Genomic DNA, 20,147 nt, shown 5'->3' with positions numbered 1-20,147 from the left:
CTAAGTAATAAAGCCTCTGAGACATTTTGTTGTATGATGTATATTAATTTTTAAAAGTGCATATGGATATATTTCTTGACGTGTGTTCTTACAAATTGTGTTATGAATTTTAAATCATGCAGTTAAGGATGTGATTGGTTATATGCTTTTTTTTCCTCCAATTTTGCTTTTACTTTTATAATTTTATAGAAATAATATACTTTATTTTAGGGTAGTGAATTTGAAAGTTTTGAACTGGTTTATTACAGAGGATGAGTTTTATTTTTTATTATACTTAAAATATTTGGACCCTTCTAAAAGTACTCTTCTAAATTCTTTTGCAAATTGAGTTGTCACAGTTTGGACTTTCTTTTGAACTGAATTGCCCGTGTAATTACCTAGGTTTGATTTAGGACAGAAAACTTCTCTTACTGATCCTAAGCTGCTTTTTCTGAGAAGTAACACCAGTTTGAAGAACTAGGAATCCCCAGGTGCATTTGACAAATTATTAAAGATGCAGTACCTAAAATTGTCACTCCCTTGAGTATGTATGATTTGCATAGTCTCACATAGGTTTTGGCTTTCTTATGCAGGGTTTGTGGTTAACATCATTGATGAGACTGCCTTCTAATTTTAAAAACTAAGCAGTGTCGCTATTTCTTTTAATAATTTCCTCACCTAGAAAACTACTTGGAAGTTGTCATGCATTTGCCTTTTGGTGGTGGGGTTACAGCTTAACTGGAAGCATGCACTGTACTTTTAAATGTATTTTGTCAGGTATTTTGATTCACAAACCTGATGAATGTCCAAAAATATCTGAGAGACTCCCTGAAGATGGAGTTTTAAATTAGTTATCCGAAATTGCATATCTTAATACATGTACATAATTATGACATCACTTCCTTTTTAAAATTATAAAGCTGTGAAAGATGCTGGTGGTGTTTTATTGTAGTAGATTAATGTTATTTTTAGGGAGCTAAAATTAAGGAGACTGTTCAGGCACTAGTATTTGTTTCCTTAATCCTTTAGAATTTCTTCCTTAGGACCTAGTTTATATGGCACAAAGTCTTGTGTGTAGGGAATAGGGAATACTAGGAAAATCACTTGCAGCCTGAGCCACGAGGGGAAGGGAGGAGTTTGCAGGTTAAGTAAACTTAGAATTACTTTATGATATGAAAGGATTGAGTACAAGTTTAGGTAAGCCTGATACTTTCCTGTTTTGGAAACAATGCACTTAATTGTTCTTATATAAAGTTGTATGTTACTCCTGTGTTCTTCTGTTAATTCTTTGAAGTGTGTTACACGTTGTATATCGTGATTTCTGAGTATTAAAAAGTTCACTTTCAAAAAATATGAATTTAAAAATACCTTGGTAGATTTGTAAAGTTTCTAAATACTCAAACTTATAGTGATGGACATACATAGAAACGTATACCACACACTTGTTACCCAAATGGCAGCTTGGGATAACTTCAATAATAAAGAATGGAGACAGGAGAGAAGGGAATGTGATTGGAACTGTGTGCACACAAAGAGTTCTGTGTGTTCTAGGACGCTGCGTTTGCAATTTTATCTAAAAACACTGAGACAGCTTATTAAATTTATCTCTAAATCGTCTGCCTTTGAACCAGATTTATTTTGTCAACCTCCGATGCGGGCAAATTTTAGTCAGCCTTTTAGCAATTTTTCTGAAAGCCTGGGGCTAATTAGAGATGGCATAATGCAGTTGCTTGTGGACTGAACAGGCAGTTTTTAAGTGGCAGCCATTTTATGATGTTGATAATTCTTAAGAATCGGGATTTTTGAGAAGACTGAAAATCGAATTGAAACTTGAAATATCAAAACTCCTTCCTACCCCCCCACCCCCCAGCCTCCCCTCTTTTGGTTCTCTGGTGCGAAAATAAAGGGCAGCTTGATAGGTAGCGCGGGCAGCAGCTCTGTGAGCCCCTGGCATCTTGGTGCAGGGCCAGCTCAGTCACAAAATGGCTGTTCCTTTGTGCCGCAGCGCTGACAGACATACTGCATTGCACTGTGTACTCGCCAAACAGCAGGAAGTTGCCGTGCCGAGTTCAAAGGCNCTCCTAGGAGGAGCGAACGCACTGACGTTGGGCTGCGTGCGCAGCCGGGGAGCTGCGTCTTCGTCCGGCGAGCCCGCAGCCTTGGGGGACGCGGGGTAGGAGAGGGAAGGGAGCTCTGCCCCAGGTGGGGCTTCCCGGTGGGCGGCCTCCCGACCGATTTCGCCTCTGGCAGCCCTCAGCGCCGTCCCTTCGGCCCACACCCTGCGGCGTGTGCTCCTGTGCCCACCCCTCCGGAGGGTTGGCCTCTCAAGCGGCCTCTACTTGTGGAGAAAGTAAAAGAAAGGCAGTATTCGGAAACCTTCAAATCGAAAACCCATCCGTTTTTACATTTCCCGCTTTCCTCTCTCATGTCCTAACGGGTCTTTTTTTTTTTTTTTAAACTGTTTTTGTTCAGTGTGAAGAGATTATATGAGCTTAATCTTGTTAGTAACCATTGACCAAAACCTTTTCACTGTCAGGACGTATTTTTGTTTTCAGTGAAAGGTCTTAAAGGGTGTTATAGCTGTTGTGTGATCATGGCTCATAAACAAAGGGAGGATTATTTGAACTTGTCCCCGTGCATTTTTACTTGGTACCATACATGTTCTCAGTTGGCATTTGATGGAGGAAAACTCAGGTCAGTATGTGCAAAGTGGTTTATTATTAACTCTGGCATAACTAGAAAACAGGAGTTTTCACGTAATAACTAAATACTAAGTTAGCTTTATACAGCATGAGGCACCCGTTACCCTGCAAACACGTTAGCGAACAGCTTCTTTTAGATGTTGGTAGCACTTTGCTAAAGAACGGTGACTTCCAAAACTCGGTTGATAGTGGAACGGATCACCTGGACGGACCTTGGGAAACATCTCACATCCCCCGTTCTGGAAATCTTATTTTGGTCCTGGTAAACTGGTTACAGCGCTGTGGTTATTTATGTTCGTGGTCTGTCTCATTTGGAAACCTTTGGCAAGGATTTCTGTTTAAAAAAAAGAAATCAGAAGTTAGCAATGATAACTTCATTTTTCAGTTGTAAGTCATGAACTTAAGCCTGCAGGGAAGGCTGTATTACGTTTTGCTTCTGCGCCCTAGCAAAAAAGTTTCTCCCATACTTTTGGAGGACCTTTAGCCCAGCCGGGACTGAGTTGTCAAGTAGTTGGCCAGATCTCAGAAGTTTCTAACGGAGTAGAATCTGTTACTTCCCCAGAGCAGGGGACTGTAGGTAGACGGGCTTACCTGGGCATATCTTAACTCTCTGAAGAAGTTTATAAAAGGTAAAATTCACTGTACTAGTTGGCTTTGTAGGTTCCCAGAGCCTCAATTCTTCAGGAAGAATTCTTGGGATAGTTTATGGAAACTTGAGGTGGAAATGGACTTTTCAGGTTTGTTTCATAAACTTGTTTGTCAAAGATTTGATAAGCTCATACATTTTATTACACATGTTACATATTATATGTTCAAGTATAAATTATATACAAAAGAATTAGCTTTAGAGGTAAATTCTCATGGAACTTGATCATTAACTGGTTTTTCCGAACTCCTGCGGTGCACCCAAAGTAACAAGAATGAAGGTCCTTTCTGTGTGTTGAGATTGACTTCTTGTTAGTCATATTAAATTTTTGTTATTTGCTAACTGTCCTTAAATTTCTAAGAACTGGGATAGAATTAAGTAGCATTGCGGTCATGTTCCCGGATATAAACTACCCTGTTGAAGATGTTTTAGTTCAAAACAGATACTATTACTATATGAGCTGAAGTGCATAATTTAATAATAGCAATTTATCTATGAACTGTTTGCATGCCACATGGAGCCAGTGAACTTTTTAAGGAACCAGAGTAATTAGGTTTGTACGTTAAGACTTTTGTGCGTTTTCCTTCTGTCCTTAATCTTTCACTTATTTGTTTTAAAACCTACAATTTCCAGTTGATATTTGACACCTTAGGAACAAACATTTTCTGCAAAGATTAAGTCATCACGGGAACATGGTTAAACAGTATTTGATAAAGAGTTCTGTGACAATTTTAGCAAGTTATTGCTTGAGAGGTGAATCGAAGTTCAGTTGAATTTTACCTGACAGTATCTGAAACTCGGGTTTTATAGTCATGAAAGCAAATCATACAGCAAATCTCAGTGGTGTGAAAGATTCTTCCTGAGGTCACTGAGCTTTCCAAATTCCTTTCCTTCCTCCTATAGAATGGGGTGCATTAAACTTGTTCCTAACACAGATTGTGAGTGCTCTGTGTGGCCCCTAATAAATTTTTTCTGGTTATGAGTTGTTTCTGTTTTTTTAAACGTGTTTTCGGTTCTTTCTGAAAACCTTAGATCTCAGTTGGCTTTCTTGAGGAGCGGGGGAGTGGTCACACGAGCCAAGAAACTTTTTAAAGTCACCTAAGAATTACTTAGTATACATATAAACTCTTTTGGCCAAATTATGCTGGGTGCTTATTACAGCTGAGCGATTCCCTCCTGCCTTCCAGTCTGCCTGGGCACTGAATTCAGATTCATACCTTGGTAAAATTGCTGTTGCTTTTGAACTTTAGTGTTAGTAGCTTAAAGCCAGAACCACAAAATTGGACTCAATCATCAAATAGCCATCAAATAGCAAATACCATCAAATATCTGTGCTTAAGGTCTATTATATATTTGTGATCAGTAACTTAGGACAGTGTTGGAACACAGTGTTTGTGTCTGTTATGACCTTTCTCCTAAATATAAACTTTAATTGAAAGGGCAAGTCTTGGGAGAGAGAGCTTTTTAAAAAGCTTGAATGCAGTTTATGAGGTGGGGAATGAGCCTCTGTGAAATAAATCCTGGAGAACCTAGGTGTATGGAAAGAAGCTTTTCATGCTACATTTTGAAACCGTTGAAACTTAGTATTTTAGTGTTAAAATGTTTGATTAGGGTCACCTTGCTAATTTTAGTGACATCTTCTGGATTATATTTTATACTGAAAAGTACTTTAAATTCCCTTTACAGGAGAGTCTCCATAGTTTGGGGAAATGCTGGAGCTTTGGCTAAGGCATTATTTCAAGGAGATTGGTCCTGGTTTTATACTTTGGATTCAAGCTAGGGGATTATTTTGTTACTTGTGATGTGTTTAGCAGTTAACCTGTATGCCTGCTAAGAGCTGTGTACCTAATACCCACCAGTGCAGTGTTTACTTGAGTACTGAAAATTTTCTTTCCCCAATTTAGCCAGTGAAGTACTTGTTGGATTTGCAGGTTTCTGACTTTAAAAATGTGGATAATGATAATTTTCATTGGGTAATGAAGTTAAGTAATGCCTATATAGTGCTTTGCAAAGAGCCTGTTAGGTTGAAAGTGCTTATTAAATGTCAGCTGTGAGTAATATTTTAATTCTAATGCTTTACTTTACTTTCTAACCCCTCCTGTGCTTCATTAGAAGCCAGATTGTTCCATAGAGTTGAAGTTGGTGTTCTGCCCTCCCACAAGAAATCATTTAGGCCAGTTAGGAGGGTTGGGAGGGTTGTTAAAATGATTTTAGAAGGCAGCTCTGGGGGCGCCTGGGTGACTCAGTCCGTTAAGCTTTGGATTTCGGCTCAGATCATGATCCCGCAGTTCCTGCATTCGAGCCCCACTTAATGGCTCTGTGCTGACATTTTGGACCTGCTTCAGATTCTGCGTCTCCTTTTTGCTCTCTACCCCTCCCCTGCTCATGCTGTGTGTCTCTCAAAAATAAACATGAAAAAAAAAAAAGGGCAAGTCCGTTTTTGTTAGTTGAAACCTTGGGTGTGTTTTGGAGTTAATCCTCTCCTAGAATTTCTTTCTGAGAAAGCCAGCCTTTTGAAGGGAGAGTATGATTCTTTCTGGACCGGAACAGCTTCTTGTGTGAGTCACAGCCCTCTTGGCAGTCACTCTGACTAGATCCCTTTTACCCACCTTCTGGGGCTAGTGATTATTGCCCTGGTTTACCTTCTGCCTCATTTCCCCTCTCAAGCTGTACAAGAGTGAATAATGAATACCAAGGAGTAATGCTGTTTGGATATGGATGTAGTTGCAATAACATTTCCAACCAGTGTCTACTTGGCTGTGGCTTGCTCTTAGTAATCCATCCTCAGCACATCGTCATATCTTGGACCTAGCATAATGCCCAGAGTCCAGTCTTCTTCTGCTAGGACTGTAGCCTAGGCTTAAGATTTCTTTGTTGTTGTTTCCTCAGCTTTCTTCATTTCCTCTCCTTTTGGGTTGTGAGGGAATTGGGTTCTATTTTTTGTTACTATATCAGATTTTGGAGAGCATCCAGCCCATCTCCCCAGGACTGAGTTAATTTTCCAAAGCTCTCCATGTCTTTTACACTTAACCTGTTTCTATATGTTTGCCTGTGTTTCGCCTTTTTTGATGGAGCACCTCTTGTATTCTCTTTGAATTCTTGGTGTGCCCATTGCCTATCTCATTTTCTCTGTGCCCCTTTTGGGCAATTTTACCAGCAATGTAGGTTTGGAGGTCTAGAAGCAAAAGTCGGTGGGGTGCTTTTAAGGGTTGTTACATGGTTATTGGAAGGTGAACAGTTGATGCATTAAATGCCTTGCTGGATGCAGTGGTAGCATACCTTTAACAGTGAAGGCTGATGGAGTTTTGACCCCAAGACTTTTAAATTCTTGTCCTAATCTCTTTAAATTCTAGTGCATCTCTTTACTAGAATTCTCCACTTAAGCCCTTTTTAGATCCCTCTAAAAGTTTGGATTCCAGAATTAACTGTTGAATGCAGGAATGCATTCCATTCAGAATCCCCTTTCCTTACAGCTAATTCAGATAACTGTTTAAAGCAGTCGACTTGGACTCTGCTATGAAGCAATTACTTACAGTGGTACTTATTACCTTTTGGTAGGTTGTGAATTGTTCCCAGCATTTAAAAAAAAAAATGATAATCTCAGGGAATGGCATTTGTATGGCTTAATTTTAAGTCAAGCAGTGCCCGAAATGCTGGTATTAACTTAGTTTTGGATTTTATCATAAAGCAAAGCAGCATGTGGTAAGCATTTTATGGGAAAATACCAGAGTAGATTTATGCTTTTTTGGCGCGGTTACTCGGGGTCAGGCACTGTTTGAAGGTAGGTTTTGTTTTGTTTTGTTTTGTTTTCCTCCAATGTGTATTTAATATGATGGTTAGTGTAGCAGAAATCCTAGCTAGTGACCTCCTGGTTAGCCAGCTCCCCAAGTTAACTGTCATGGAACTGTCTTCTTTGAAAGCCTGTGGGTGGTTCTACCTCCTGCTGAGCTCTTTTATACCCATCTCATTGTGTTCCTTCACCTGAGTTGTGTACATAACAAGGATTTGCAGATACATCTCAGATTAGTTTACGGTTTCCCTTGTAATTCTGCATTCCAGTAACATACCAAACCAACAAATGAGAGGATTATGGGAGGTATTTCAGTGAAAACTATGTTCTGTGCTTTGGAAAGACACAATATCTGTCATTTATAGTACCTACTTTCAGCTTGGAACTTGTTAGAACCAGCCCTTTTTATGTGTTAATTTGGGCAGTCTTCACAAGTCTGTGATTATCATTACCCTGTTTTGCAGATGGAGAACAGGCATTAGGGGAAGCAAATGGTGGAATTGGATTCAAACACTGGCAGTTTCGTTTCAGGGTCACTTAGCATCTTGTCAAAAGTGCCATCAAGGGGCCCCTGGTTGACCTAGTCAGTGAAGCGACCAACTGTTGATCTCCGCTCAGGTCATGATCTCAGATTTTGTGAGATGAGCCCAAGGGGATTTTCTCTCTCCTCTCTCTGCCCCTCCCTTGGCTTGTCCTGTGTTCTGTGTCTCAAAATAAACGAGAGAAAAAAAAGTTGCCATCAAAAGAAAAAAAAGGAAAATTGCCATCTGATTAGATGGTTAAGAGGAAACTGTAGTAGGGGATAATAGTAAGAATCTAGAATAATCCCATACACTATTTCTCTTTAAAAAAATTGTTTAAAAGTAACTGAAAGCTCGGAATGCATTGTAGGGTTGATTGATGCTGGAAACACAGTTCAAGAAGTCATTTTTGCATAAAGAGTTTCTAGTAAAGATGTTGCTGCTGAAGTGAAACACAGGAAAGATGGGTGGCTGGGGAGGGGGTACTGGCAGTCTCAGAGGAACCATGTGCTTTTGCAGTCTGACTCCCATTGCTTCCCCTACACACTTTAGGTTTGGCAACGATTTTTGAAGATCAGGTTTCTAATTTGTTGTTTTATTCCAAATTTAGTCTCCATACTTTCTTCCCAGTTAGCTTTTATATCGGAATCACTTGAGAATTGAGAAAAAAAACAACCCCAAAAAACAGAACAGGTCCCATACCTGGTTGGATTTTAGGAGTTAAGTAGGGCAGGGGAGATAGCTTCTGGGTAGGTCTGTTGGCAAGATAGCCAGGGTTGGAAACAGTGTTCCATAGACATGCCCTGAAGGGACATAGTTCTTGAATTAGGTGGGTGTGGAAAATCTTGAGTGTCTTCAGTTCCTGTATAGGTTATTTGACATTCAAATAAAGCAGCTTATGGCTGGGAAGTCATACCTTTGAGAGAAGAGGGTGATGGGTCAGATTCTCCCATTTCCCTTGCTTGATTTACCCAAAAAAAAAAAAAAAATCCTTCTGAACTTTACAGGGGCATTTAAGCCCCCCAGATTTACTTGCTAAGAGCCACTTTGAATGCTTGTTCAACATATTCCAGCCTTCTTGCTGGACATTTGAATTCAGTCAGATCTGGGAGGTGTCCCAGGAATCTATCTTGAACAACCATGGTGGGTTCTTGTTCTGAGGCAGCTTTTGGAAACAGGAGCTAATTGGGACAAGAATTTTCACCTCTATTCTGCTTTTTAGCTGTATGATCTTGGGCAGAAATTTCTGAGCTTGTTTATCTTTTAATAAAGGAGTAGGGTAGATTATGTGTCTCAGGGACATTAGAATTAAAATAATACTTCTGAAACCAGTGGTTTTCCACTAGGGACAGCCCCCTCCCTGACTTTTGGCAGTGTCTGGAGATCTCTTTGCTTGGGGCTAGGGTGCATCTGGCCTCTTACATAGCTGGGGATGCTGCTAAATGTCCTGTCTGTCCTTAAATGTATATGGACAATGTCCCACAACAAAGAATGAGTTAATTTGGCCCAAAATGTCAATGGTGCCACACTTCAGAAACTGGTCTATAACATATAGCAAAGTGCTTGCCACAGTGAGCACTGAGGAGGTTGTGAGTTCTCACCATTCTGACTGCTTTATGTGGGTTGATCCAAGGACCCTACTTCCCTGCTATGACTGGGGAAGTTTCTTTTACTATTGAGGTTAGCATTCAGGACTTTTAAATCTTTGAGCTGTTGGAGTTATCTTATGAAAGTCTAAAGACCATAGCCTAAGGGTTAGTAAGGAAAGATAAGACTTTAAATAGGCTGAAAGGAATTCATGGTAAAACAAGTCCATCTATCCTCAGGGTTTTAAATGGCTATAAATATCCACCTGAGGTGATAGGTTTATAGGAACAGCTTTCCCCCTTGTAACTGTGTTCATTAATTACTTGGTGGCTTAGAAAGTCTTCATGTTCTTACCCACCCAGCAAGCTTGTCCTTTCCTTGTCTAATCTTTTCTTCATTGCCAGATCTGAATTGGGTAGCTCTTTGTGAAACTGTTACCTAGGTTTGTACCTCATCTAGACTTCTTGCTGTAATTCACTTTTTCCCCAATGGTTTGTGTGCCTGGGTGCCATTTGTTTGACGCTTCCTAAGCTATTTAGGACTACTCAGTGTTACTTGGTTCATGGAGGAGCAGAAGTAGAGTGCTCAAGACAAGGTTACCTCTGGCACCAGTTGAAAAAGTTAGGAACATACTTAAAAAGGTAGATGTTTTTTCCCACATTAGCACTGAATATCTTAATGTGGGAGGTGCTAATGAGACTTAACCTTTGACCCCCTGAAACTATAAGCATTTTTGTGTGCATTTTATTTTTTAGATGTACCTTTTTCTGGAATTCATAGTGTTACCCAGGATTTGAAGTAACTTCCAGAAGAACTGTCAAATCCCAAGGAAGTTCTGCTTCTGAATACTGATCAATTCTGCAATCTTAGAAACCTAGGTCTTTTTTGAGAAATTCAGAAAAATTCAAAGACTACAATTAAAGCTTTAAACAAGTTAGATATGGCTAAAATCCTATTTGTCTCTTATCCTTAGTCACTTTCATGAACGTGGCATATTAAGACCTTGGCATTTTAAAAATGTACATGGTTCATGTAATGTGCTTTTGTTTTAAAAATTGAATAGTTTTTGAAATTGTCATGGTGACATTTACAGATCGAATCCCTTCTAGGTCTAACTTGTATTTAATTGCATAGTATGAGTCTAAATTTAGATTATTTCTTTCTCCTCCCTTTGACTTTTATGAGCCGAACCGCGAACATTTCTCTACTTCCCGCCTCCTGTGCAAGTTCAATAATTTGTCAGGTTCTATACCCACAGATTGAATTGCATGATTCATATGCATATTTTGAAGTTTACTGAAAAATGCCTAGTTGCTTTACACAGCATCTGCTGATTGCTTCTTCAGTAATGGTGTATGAATCCTGCCTCCCCTATTTTCTCCACATCACTTAATATTATGATACATTTTAATTTCTATAAAGCAGAGGAATGTGAAATAATCTGTTGTAATAAAACATTTTTAAATTATCCCTGAGGTTTAATTTCCTTATATAAGTTTCTTGGCCATTTCAGTTTTTCTTCTGTAGTTGCATGCCCCTTTCCTTTCCCCAGTTTTCTACTGGATTTTTCTTTGATCTGTGGTTCATTTTGTGTTCTATGTAGAAATCCTTTGTTGTGCATATATTGAAATTTCTCAATCTGTTACTTGTCTTTTAACTTTGTTTATAATGTAGCTTATTCTTCGGAATAGTAGGACTTGATTGAACCGGAGGTGGAGGAGGTCTTAAAAGTCTTAAATGCAGTTCCATTTATTTAAGGAATTACACCCAGCAATTTTTATCAATAAGGGGTTTATAGTTTAATGATATTTACCATTGCATCCTTTTCAGACATGGTAGGAGTGATTGAGAAGGAGTCATTCTGCATCAATCTGCATCATTCATTCTGCATCTTAAAGATCTGTTTAACTGAAGAACGTATGCATGGTGGGGACAGCAGTACTGAGAGCTGAATAGTGTAGATTCCATAGTTCATAGTGTGAGGGCCGAGGGATAACATCATATGTATGCACATTCTTAAGCCTCTTCAATAAATGAGGATAGTTCGTTGTAGAGGGTTTTTGTAAGGATTTAGAGGACATTTTTTGCAAATTCCCGATGTGTAAGTGCTCCATAAGTATTAGCTAGTGTATCATTGATGGAATTTAGTCTGGAAGTAAGTTTTAAGGAGTTCCAGGTATAGATTGCTTTGTGTTTTTACCAGATTTTGCTTTCACCAACACAAGAAACCTTCCTGTGCCAAGCAGTTCAGCCATTTTGTAAGTTAAGGAAAGTAAACACTACCCAAGTGCTGAAATGGCAGCTCTCTGCAGAGAACCCACAGGCTTGCCTTTCCAACTGACATGTTGCCGTGCTGCCCTCTTGTGGCCATCCGGGAAATGGTGATAAATTAAAACGGGAACAATAGCTATTCCAGTGCTGCTTGCTCTCCAGTCCAGTTGTGAAATATATTTCATACTACATTTCTGCCACCTTCAGAAAGGATTTTAAAGAGCTACCAAATCCTCTTCTATCCACAACTGAGAGGTGTTAAATGTTTTTTATAAGCACTTATTTCCTATTGGAATCTAAAATTCCAGTTTTAATGAGAGTCCCTTTCATTATTTTTGCATTGATTTTCCCGTGTAGTGATTGTTTCCTGAAAAATAACAAGACTTGTTTACAAATCAGTTTTGAAGTAATTTTAAGATATGTTTACTCTTCATGAGGGTTTTGTATATGTGGTAGATTCTTAAGTATTCCTTTTTATTTATTTTAATTTTTTAATTTTAGAGCATGAGTGGGAAAGGGGGAGAGGGAGAAAATTTTAAGCAGGTTTCATGCTCAGCCTGGAGTCTGACGCGGGACTGGATCCCATGACCGAGGGATCATGACCTGAGCCGAGGTCAAGAGTTGGATGCTCAATTGACTGAGCCACCCAGGCACCCCTTGAATATTCCAGTTTTATTCCTATTACTTTTCATTTAGTAGTGTTCCTATTAATTCATTTTAATAGGAATTAAATTCTATTAATTTAGTAGGAATTAATAGGAATTAATTAAATCCTATTAGAAATATTGTTCCTTTTTTATTGCTTTTGGAAATCTGATCATTTTATTTGTTTAGGTGAAAGCCTAATTAAGGTCTCCTCCCCTACTAACCCAATTTGACCCTGGTAAATCAGTATCAGAAGCTACAATTAAGTATTGACAATTATTTTGTATTATAGTTAGGCATAATAGCAAGTCTGCATAATATTTAATCTTTGGAGGGAATAATTAGATTGTCAGTGCTTTAAATGTGGAGGTATTGATAGTTGTTTCTTAAATACTCCTCCTTTTACAAAATACTCCTTTTCTCTTTCAACATTTAGGTGCTTATCCTCCTAGAAGAGAAGTATGCAAATTGAGTTATACCTTTATTAAGACTCTTTTTCTTGTAAAGGCAGTATCATATTTTTTTCCCAGTTTTATTGAGAAACAGTTGGCATATGTCACTGTGTAGGTTTAAGGCCTACAGCATGGTGTTTTAATTCACATATACTGTGAAATGATTATCACGGTAGGTTTGGCTAACATCCATCTTCTTTTATTGGTACAGTAAAAAAAAATTTTTTTTCTTGTAATGAGAACTCGGAGGATTTACTTTCAGCAACTTTCAGATGGATCCTAAAGCAGTGTTAGCTGTCTTCATGTGTGTGGTACATTATGTCCCTATTACTTACCTATCTTATAACTGGAAATTTGTACCCTTTTGGAAATACCTTCTCCAGTTCTTCCTCCCCTCACTGCATCTAGCAACTATGAGTCTAATCTCTTTTTTTTTTTCCCCCTAGGAGTCTTTTAATGTATATTTTTGAGAGAGAGCATGAGTGGGGGAGGTGCAGAGAGAAGGGGATGGAGGATCCAAAGCGGGCTCTGTGCTGACAGCACAGAGCCTGAAGTGGGGCTGGGATCCTTGAACCTGAGATCATTCCCTGAGGCGAGGTCAGGTGTTTCATCAGGCACCCCCATGAGTTTTTAAGAAGTTATTTTATTTACTTTTTTGTTACTAGTTATTTTAGATTCCATGTGTGAGACCGCACAGTATTTGTTTTTCTTAGGTTGTTTCCATGTTTTGGTTATTGTACATGCTGTCATGAACATGGAGGTGCAGGTATATCTTTTTGAGTTAGTGTTTTGGTTTCCTTTGGCTATCCCCGAAGTGGGATTGCTGGGCCATAGGGTAGTCCTATTTTTAATTTTTTTTTTTTGAGGATCCTCTATCCTGTTTTCTATAGGGACTGTACCAATTTACAATTACACCAGCAGTGGACAAGGGTTCCCTTTTCTCAGAGTCCTCACCAACACTTGTTACCTATTTTTGTTGATGGCCATTCTGAACAGGTGTGGGGTGACATCTCATTGTGGCTCTAATTTTTTTTTAAATGCTTTTATTTATTTCTGAGAAAGAGAGAGAGACAGAGAGAGAGAGACAGCGTGAGCAGGGGAGGGTCAGAGAGAGAGGGAGACACAGAATCTGAAGCAGGCTCTGGGCTCTGAGCTGTCAGCGCAGAGCCTTATGCGGGGCTAGAACTCACAAACCGTGGGATCATGCCCTGAGCCAAAGTCAGGTGCTTAACCGACTGAGCCACCCAGGTGCCCCACATTGTGGCTCTAATTAGGATTTCCTTACTGAGTAGTGATGTTGAGCACCTTTTTGTGTACCTGTTGGCCTTTTTGTCTGTCTTTGGAGAGCTGTCTGTAGAGGTCCTTTGCTCATTTTTTAATTTATTAATTTCTAATTTACTTTTTTGCTATTGAGTTATAGGACGTCTTTGTATGGTTTGGATATTAACTACTTATCAGATACATTGTTTGCAGATATTTTTTCCCCATTCTGTACGTTGTCTTTTCACCTTGTTGATCATTTCTTTTGCTGTACAGAAGCTATTTATTTTTAAAGGTTTATTTTGAGAGTGTGCGTGTACACACGCACAGGGGAGGCACAGAGAGAGAGGGGGAGACAGAATCTCAGGCATTGCAGGGCCCTGGGATCATGACCTGAACCAGAAGCAAGAGTTGGACGCTTTAATGGACAGAATCACCCAGGTGCCCTCCCCACCACTTGTGTTATTTTTGAGTTTGTTGCTTGTGCTTTAGGTGTTATCCAGAAAATCATGACTGACGCTACTGTCAAGGCGCTTTGTTTCTGTGTTTTCTTCTGGGAGTTTCATGGTTTCAGGTCTTAAATTTATGTTTTTAATAATCCATTTTGTATTTTTGTGAGTGGTATAGGATATGGGTCCAGTTTGATTCTTTTACATGTGGATATCCAGTTATCCCAGTACCATTTATTGAAGAGGAGGTCTATTCTCCCTTCAGGTTTTTTTGTTTTGTTTTGTTTAGCTTTCTTGTCAAATACTGATTTTGTATGCTTGGGTTTATTTCTGGTCTCTCAACATTCTGTTCCGTTGGTCTGTTTGTCTGTTTAATGCCAGTATTCTACTGTTTTAATGCCTGTAGCTTTATAATACAGCTTGAAATCAGGAAGTGTGATGCTTCCAACTTTATTCTTCTTTCTCAAGATTTTTTATTTTTTAAAAATTTTTAAAAATTTTTGGCTCTTTGGGGTCTTTTGTGGTTTCATATAAATTTTAGGGTAGTTTTTTCTCTTTAAAAAATGCCATGGGAATCTTGATAGGGATTGTATTGACTCTATAGATGGCTTTGGTAATATTGACATTTTAACAAAACTAATCCTTCTAACTTATGAATACCAAATACTTTGCTATTTGTGTCTTTTTTTTTTTTTTTAAGGTTTTGTTTTTAAGTAATTTCTACATCCAGTGTGGGGCTCGAATTTATAACCTCAAGATCAAGAGTCCCCTGCTCCGCTGACTAAGCCAGCCAGGTGCCCACCATTTGTGTCATCTTTTATTGTTTTCATGAATGTCTTTCAGTTTTCAGATTAGAGATCTTTAGCCTTCTTGGTTAAACATGTTCCTAAGTATTTTATTGTTGGTGATGCTATCGTAAGTTTCTTTCTTTTTCCGAATATTCATTTTTAGTGTATAAAAATAGTACTTACTTTTGTAGGTTAATTTTGTATCCTGCAGCTTTAACGAATTCATTGATTAGAGCCAACAATCTTTCAGTTGAGTCCGTAGGATTGTCTCCATATAAAATCATGCCATCTGGAAATAGAAACAGCTTTACTTCTTTCTCAGTTACCTTATATTTCCCTTTCTTGCCTGATTCCTCTAGCTAGAACTTAAAGTACTATATTGATGAGGAGCAGTGAGAGTGGCATACTTGACTTGTGCCTGACCTTCTAGGAAAAACTATCTGCCTTTTTGCCATTGAATATGATGTTAGCTGTGAGAAGGCTTTGTTTTTAAACACCTTTATTCCCTAAATATTAGTTTAAGTTTATTAAATATGACTTGCTGGTTTCAAAAATAATTAAAAGAAACACTTAGTCTTACTTTCTTCCAAATCTTTAGCTTATTTTAAGTAGGTTTGGGGGTACTTCTATCCCTTGCATTGCATTTGATTCTTGTGTCTGGATTTATTATGAGCCATTTAAATGTTAAAAAGACTGAAACTTATATAATGAACAACTCTGAACTCACCACTCAGCTTCAGTCATAAAACATCACCAATATCATTCTGTGATCACATCTGCTTTCCTCAGCCCCAGAGGTAAGTACAATTATGAATTTGGTGTTTGTTTCTTTGGAGGTCTGGTTTTCATCCTTACTTGATTTTTTTTTTTTTTAATTACACAAGTAGTTGATGGTATCCATTAGTATACTTGAAATAACTCATCCAACAGAGTAAACCACTGTTCACAACATAGGTTGTGTTTTGTTCCTTAAAAGGTATTGTGTGCACTGTTAAATTTCTAGAGGTCGCTCCCTACACAAACACGAATCTACAGCTGCAGAAGGCATATACAAGGATAGGTATAGTTTATCATTTACAGTGAACAGTTTGGGAATCTAAATATTCTACCTAGAAATATAGAAATATGGAAGTATATCAAGGATATTTGTGGCTTATTGGTTAAGAGAACAATTTAAGAATAGTTCAAACGTTCCACTAATAGGGGACAAATTAAATACAAGTAGAGTTTTCATATTAAATGGGGCAATTTAAAGGAAGTGATGTAGAGTATGTATACACATACCCCATTGTGGGTGCTGGCTTGGGACGTTTTCCATCACATCTACAGTAATTCCTGCTTTTCAGCACAAAATGGTAACAGGAATGCTAGCTAGCTGGACTATTCTAGTTTTCTTCAGCCGATGAATGCTGCTATTTGTGGCTTCCTTTTTCTTTTAATTAGGAGTTGAATATTTTCTGTCTGGTTGGAATGTTTTGTGCTTCATGGCACTCTGTATGGATCATATTAAGGGCTTGTGACAATTTTAGTTGGTGGTGACTGCCAAAATGAGATTCCAGCCTTAATCCCTTGTCTGGAGATAATACTCATTACGGTAATTAAAGAAACATTAATTTCAAAAGGGTTTCTAAAAGGTTTCATATTTTAGCAAAGTCAGTAAGTCCCTAGGCACACTGACCATCGGAGAAGACAGTTATCTATCAAGTCTGTTAGAGAGGTCGGCAAGTGACCAAATTACTTGTATAGGATGAAACAGATGGAGAGCCAAAGGGTCATGGATATTCACAGCTGGGGCTTTGGAGTCTTGTCCTCTGGGCTGGGATATGTGTCATTGCTCCCCTGGGTCTCCTCCCTTTTTTTTTTTTTTTTTTTTATTTCTAGGAGAGCGAGAGAGACAGTGTGAGCAGGGGAGGGTCAGAGAGAGAGGGAGACACAGACTCTGAAATAGGCTCCAGGCTCTGAGCCGGCAGTCAGCACAGAGCCCGAAGCGGGGCTCGAACCCACGAACCGCGAGATCATGACCTAAGCGAAAGTCGGATGCTTAACCGACTAAGCCACCCAGGCGCCCCTGAGTCTCCTCACTTTTAGCATGGTGGCTGAAGCTCAGACTGAAATGAGGCTGCCTATGAGTTCCCCGTAAGAATAACTGCTGTGGCAAGGTATTATGGAAGACTTAAAAAACGCTGAGATTAGGATTGGAAAGGGCACACAGGATGTTTTCCTAGAGAAGGTAATACCTGAGGCTTTAGGAATTGGAGAGGTATTTGTCACAAGCAGAGATTGAGGGTGAGCGATCCTATGGCTTATTCTATGCTAAGTGGTTCAGTACGGCTGGGGGAGGAATGGTTAAGCATTGAGTCTTGGGAAAGGAGGCCAGGTTTCATAGGGCAGGAGGAGACAGGATAGCACCAGCCATCAGGCCCAGGGTGGGTGAGAGGAGGTGGCCAGCTGGTTCCCAATTCCCCAGGCCTCTCTAAGCACTCAGGCACTTTGGCTGTGTAAGTGCAACCTCCAGGTACGCTCCTCATTCCCCTTCCAAGTGAAAAGCAGTTTCTTTATAAACTCTTTTCTTGTAAGGAAATTCTGAAACTGCCTCTGTACCTTTAAAACTGTGAGCAAATGGTGTAGGTAGAAGTACTACATTTCCAACTATTGCCATGGATTGTATGATACTGATCACTAATAGCACTAGCTGGGAAGAACTTTGTGTTAGAAGGGGAATCTGAAATTGTGAAATTCTGAAAAGTCTAATGTTTGGATAAGGCATTGACATTTATAGAGTACTGCTGTCATAGCTGCCATTTGGTGCTCTCATGACACTACAGAGGATGGCCCAGGTTAAAAAGTGGCATAACCCTGAGATAGGCTTGAAGACTGAGAGCTGGGCCATGGATGCTGGAGCCTGCACTTTTTAACTCTACTGTCCAGCCTTCCTATTTCTCTTTGACTGGTGGACCGGCCGCCTTATGCTTGGTCACAGGTGGAGAATAAGTGACTGAAGATGCCTTAGTCAGCTGAATTAGTCAGCCGGATTAGTCCGCTTTTACTGTTCAAAGGGCAAAGGAGTCAGTTAACTATAATGAGGCCTTGGAAGTGAGTCACCTGTTAACAGGGATGTCTAACTGGTTTTGAACATTGTATAACATGGAAAAGGTTTATTTATTTATTTATTTTTTTGAGTCCCTTAAGGTTTTGTACCCTTGTGGTGACAGAAAGAATATGGGCATTAGAGCCAGTCTTGGGGTTGGGATCCTTGCCCATCTCTCTGTTTTCTCATCCTTCACTTGGGGATAAAAATTCCCAATAAGGTGTTCTGGGAAATAAGCAAAATAATACATAATAAAGTACTTAGAGTAATGCCAGGTACCTATTAGATGATTAGGTAATTAATAAATGGTTTTAACCTTCTTNCTCATTGATTGCAGCCTCATCTTAACTGAAAGGTGCCTTTGCTGTTATGTGCTTACTGTGGATCACATGGGATTTTGGAAGGGCAATCCCAGTTCCCAGTGTATTGCCCTATTCATCATGTGGACATGTTTGTCAACTGTTAGGCCCTAATTTCTAGTTGGGGAGATACCGTGGTGTAAATACGAAGCCTCCCTTAACCTTTTGGGCTTCATACCATGTGCCCTTTATCTCTGGGTTGCTAAACTCAAGGCCTTTTTGTTTAAGTTACAGTTACTCTAGGTTGTAGTTGCTACCAGCCTCCCCTCTTGTGCTTTAGCTGTAAGCAGAAGATTTGAATGAATTGGCCATCTTTTTCTGGAGTCCATCCAGTTTAGGGCTTTTTTAAATATTTATTTTCTAAATATTTATTGTTCAGTTGGCTAACACGCAGTGTGTACAGTGTGCTCTTAGTTTTGGGGATTGTTTCCCATGGTTCATCACTTACATATAACACCCTGTGCTCATCCCAACAAGAGCCCATCACCCATTTTCCCCTCTCCCCCACCCGCTCCCTCAACCCTCTATTCTCTGTATTAAACAGTCTCTTATGGTTTGCCTCCCTCCCTCTCTGTTTGTAACTATTTTTTCCCTTTCCCTTCCCCCTTGGTCTTCTGTTAAGTTTCTCAAATTCTACATATTAATGAAAACATCTGACATCTTTCTCTGACTGACTTATTTCACTCAGCATAATACCCTCCAGTTCCATCCACGTTGCTGCACTTGGCATGATTTAATTCTTTCTCATTGTACGTCTTTCTTTTAAAGCGGCTTTGCTGCTACCAATATTTTCCTGAAGTGCTTTTTTACTGTTGGAGAGCGGGCAGGGTGAGTAGCCTACTCGGCTCCCAGAGTTGATACTTTGACACACAGAGTTGATACTTTGACACTCAGTCTTCCCATAGCTTCTGGTGTTTTTGTTTTATAGCTTCTGCTGTCATCTGCCTACTTAGGTTGCTCTCTCCTGAGGGGTATTTAGAATGAGGAAGGGGTGGCATGTATGGTAGCCCATAGCGGTCTTTATTGGTTTAGGCATTCACATCAGACTCAGAATGCTCTTTTTGATTATTTTTTTCCCACTAAGTCTAGCAGGCCCAGAACTCACTGCTGAAGATTCCAAAGGAGGACCTCTGGTTTGGGGGTTTGTGTGTTTTCAGTACTGCTCCCCAGATTTGTACCTGTTGTTGATAACCAGTGACTAGATAATTGCAACCAGATTGCATTCTTACTCTTTGGGGAACTTCTTGGTTTTGTTTTGTTGTGTGTGGATTTTTTTCTTTGAGTGTGGGGAATATTTGTCTTGAGAGAGTGACTGATATTGAACAAATAAGACTTAGTGGATCAGACAGATTGACCTGTGTCACCTTGGTAGATTTGCTTAATTATTTCTGAGCTTTAGTTTTTCTATATCTGTCTTTAGGGTTTTGTTTTCAGTTTTTTCCTCATCTGAGTGAAGGAAAAAATAATATCCCCTTTTTGAGTTTAGTAAAAGAGCTAATCTATATAAATTGTTATATGGCATCATCTAAGCACTCGAAATGGTAGCTGTTAGGGATGTTGGGAGTGATAATGACATTATTGGCAATATAAGAATGTAAAAGTGAATTCGA

At 39.2% G+C, this 20,147-nt stretch overlaps 1 protein-coding gene across 2 annotated transcripts in view; it reads left to right on the top strand.

The window, feature by feature from the left end:
• CHD2 (chromodomain helicase DNA binding protein 2) overlaps window positions 1–20,147 on the top strand; it is a 121,744-nt gene that overhangs the window by 2,018 nt on the left and 99,579 nt on the right. The gene's annotated exons all lie outside the window — the stretch shown is intronic.

The sequence above is a fragment of the Crocuta crocuta genome, unplaced genomic scaffold (assembly GCF_008692635.1).
Source record: "Crocuta crocuta isolate KB4526 unplaced genomic scaffold, BGI_CrCroc_1.0 scaffold7, whole genome shotgun sequence".
Taxonomy (NCBI): domain Eukaryota; kingdom Metazoa; phylum Chordata; class Mammalia; order Carnivora; family Hyaenidae; genus Crocuta; species Crocuta crocuta.
This window is presented reverse-complemented; position numbering and strand designations above follow the sequence as displayed.